This window comes from Aegilops tauschii, chromosome 1 (genome assembly GCF_002575655.3).
Source record: "Aegilops tauschii subsp. strangulata cultivar AL8/78 chromosome 1, Aet v6.0, whole genome shotgun sequence".
NCBI classification, from domain to species: domain Eukaryota; kingdom Viridiplantae; phylum Streptophyta; class Magnoliopsida; order Poales; family Poaceae; genus Aegilops; species Aegilops tauschii.
Genome location: NC_053035.3, coordinates 265,264,609 through 265,268,495, shown reverse-complemented (window position 1 = coordinate 265,268,495; position 3,887 = coordinate 265,264,609).

Below are 3,887 nucleotides of genomic sequence, written 5' to 3'. Positions count from 1 at the left end.
GAACACAGACGATCGAAATCTTAGCTATTCAATAGGGTTGTACATGGAATAACCCTCCCGGCAGTTTAACCGGAGAAAATCTTCTTTCTAGCCCTTATACAGATCGACCAAGATTGTGGCCAGTTCGTCTAGTGTATCTGGACCCTTCCGTCTGTAATGGGACGCATCGTCTTCTTCGTTGTAACACCATAAGGGAGTTACTCTGGATTGGAGAGGCTGAATAGACCTCTTTATTGCAATTGCCATGACATCAACTATCGAGAGTTCGGTATGGGATAGCAACCTAACCTTGCTGAACAACCTCTTTATCTCCGCATTGTCCTCTTCCTTGGGACTTCGGGGACGCCAGTTGAGGCGCTTCTTTAAAGGATCACTGGAAAATTCAGGGAGGCCGCGCCGAACTGGGTGCGGCTGCGGGACATGATCCATATAGAACAATTCCAAAGACCACTGCAGGTAAACCTCATTGGGAGTTCCTATGAGGTATCCGGATCCAGCTATACGGCATACTTCGACACCGCCCACTTCAAATATGGAACCTCCTCGATGGCGGGGAACGAGGCAAAAAACTTTCTCCATAGTTCGAAATGGGCCTCGATGCCTAAGAATAGCTCTCAGAGGGCAACGAAACCTGAGATGTGCAGAATCGAACCTGGGGTGAGGTTGTGTAGTTGGATGCCGTAAAATCCCAATAGCCCCCTGAGAAAGGGATGGATTGGAAATCCTAGGCCCTGCAACAGGAATGGGACGAAGCACACCCTCTCCTCCTTATTTGGGTTGGGAAAGTTTTCAGCCATCGTGTCGTTGCCGATTGAAGCCAAACCCGCTCGAACGGAGACTAGATCTGCGAGGGGAAGATGGCCCTGCATGTGGAGTCGGCTTAGCTGAAGGTGAGGCACGGAGCAACTCTGCCAGTCACCCTCTTGAGGGCCATGGGGGCGCAAAGAGGAGCCTGGGGCACTGGCCATGATGGAAGGCTTTGTTCATGGCTAAACTTGGCAGTTTTCCTTTTGCGCGATGTGGGATGGTATTTGGGGATCTACATCTCCTTATATGGATGTCGTCCGAGTGCGGTGAAGAGCTTATTTGCAAAAAAGCATGGACCGTTCGTATTCGCCTGGCACGCGGAAATCGAAGCGATAACAGGGAGGAGTCATAAAAGACAGAAACATCGAGGTTGCAGCCGGACTGTCGTTAGTCCGAAGTATAATGAAGAACCCGCCTTGCAAAGCCGGAGACATAAAGCCGGATATTACATCGTCATTGAAGGCAAGTTCGGGGGCTACTGAGGGAGTCGTGGATTAAGGGGTCCTCGGGTGTCCGGGCCGTGTGTTATGGGCCGGACTGATGGGCCGTGGAGATACAAGGTGGAAGGTCGTCCCCTGTGTCCGGATAGAACTCTCCTTTGCGTGGATGGCAAGATTATCGTCCGGATGTATAGTTTCCTTCTTTTTTAAACCAACCTTGTACAGCCCCAGGCCCCTCCGGTGTCTATATAAACCAGAGGGTTTGGTCCGTAGAGGCAATCAGAATTCATATAGGCTAGACAACTAGGGTTTAGCCATTACGATCTCGAGGTAGATCAACTCTTGTAACCCCTATACTCATCAAAGTCAATCAAGTAGGAAGTAGGGTTTTACTTCCATTAAGAGGGCCCGAATCTGGGTAAACATCGTGTCCCCTTTGTCTCTTGTTACCTTTGATCCGCAGACGCATAGTTCGGGTCCCCCAACCCGAGATCGGCCGGTTTTGACACCGACAACCTTTGCAACTGAGGTACAGGAGACCAAGGTGTTGGGTTTTATGTTAGGGTGCGTCGACTACAAATTAAAATTTCGTACGCGCAGAACAACCAGGAACATGCTACGGGAATGGATCATAGATTGTTACCCCTAGACGTGTAGTGCCGTGCAGCGGAAGTAGAGTTAGGGCAGTGCGTCTCCGGAGTCGTCTCCTCCTCGTCCGATCTCCCTCGAACAGTCGGTCGTCAGATCCCACATACTGGTTCACCGGAGCGGCGCAAGTGCACCGCCTCTAACGGTATCCGCGCGTGCAGGAGGAATACCGTGTGGCAGACTGCTAGATCCGATCACACAGTCGGCGGCGAGTGGAGGTGGCTACTTGCAACACATGCAAAGCAGTGACGACGCCGAAGCGATAAACCGAATGAGTATGCCGCACCTCCACTATATATAAACGTCCGTCGCGGGCTCAACACTTGGGCCTTGCGGGGACCCTAAAGCCCAAAATCTGTTTGGCCGGGATCCGAGTCCAAGTTGGATCACATCTAACTCATGGAGTCGGATCGGGCCTCACAAGTTCCTTCCCTTAAGTGTGTGACCCCTTAGGTTCAAGTCGGCTTGGTCACAGGTCGGATCACCTCCGACTTGCTCGGCTGGTAGGGGCCTCTAGCAAGGCGTGCCGACCACCAAGCAGACAATGAAGCCGGTTGGCGAACCTGTACAACATGTCACACTTCTGTTCCCTTTGCCACACGATATATGTTGTCGAGCTTAAGGCGAGTATGTCATCCTTGTGCTAGCCCGACCTCTTTCTCGTTCCAGTGATGCCGACCACAAACCGTATTATCTCATAATCCTTGTCGCATGGCCATGCTTATCTTGGTCGGATTGCACGAGGGGCCCAGAGTATACCTCTCTTGATTGGAGGGGCAAATCCCATCCTCCTCGACCATGTCTCGCAACATGGGTCTGGACAAGCCCGAAACCTACCTTTGTAACTACCCAGTCACGGAGTAGCGTTTGGTTGGCCCAAAGCAATTATATCACCATCCTGAGTACATGCGCTATAGCTCAGGTCTTAGGACATAGAACATATGTTGTACTAGAGACTCACAGATGACACATCACTACATCTCATAGTTGGGTCCGTCCGACTCGAGCCTTATCTCGACTCGGATCCGACTAGATCCTTCCGAGTCCATACTATCCGGTTAGCATCCAATGCTCCATGGCTAGTGAGACCAAGCCATCGACCGTGTCATATGCTAGTCTAGTCGGTTGCGCGTCCACACAACCCATTCCACTAGGGACCTTTTAGGACAGTCATCATGCAATGCATAGTCCCACAAACAAGTCACGTACCTGTTGATACACATCATTGATAATGTTCGAGGACTATCTTTATTCATAAACACATAGGAAATATCATCATACATGATTTCCTCTAGGGCATATCTCCAACACAAGGAAGCATCAAGGACGCGAGGGGCGTCAAGTGGCCAGAGTCACATGAAGCGTCTAAGAAGCATGAACATCCCCTCAGATCGTGCAACCGGTAACCCTCCGGACATCCGGTACCTGCCTGCGCGCAGACCCGTGGGTTTCAACCCATGTACCCGTCTCTCCCCCCTAGACTATATATAGTCGTCCCCTACCTCTGTCCTAGGGTTAGCAAAGTGATAGTTCATATCTAGAGAGAGCTTTGCTCATATCTACCCCCTACTCATGCTGAGTCCAAGGCCTCCATGTGCAAACCCCTATCTAAAGGAAGATCCATCTTGGATTCAAGACATCATCTCCTTCATAGGATTTTTTATGAACTCTACCATGTATCCTTGTTCCCTTTGATTGTTCATGTACCTTGTGGATCTTGTGTGTTTGTCAGTCTAGTAGATATGTGATTGGACTTGTTCTTGAGTGTTCCTCTTGTGATTTCTCCCTGTTTTCCCCTCGCGTTTTCCATGTTCCTCCTCGAACCCACCTCCGGTTCATGAACATCAGGACAAATCGGGGCACTTTGGCTCGTGCCCTACATCAGGTTGCCTCCTAGTAAGCTCTTTCTTTATAGACATTAAGATAGACTTTGAGATTTTAATGGTGCTCACATGAACACAAGAATTGAAGCACAAAAATAGCATCACAAAA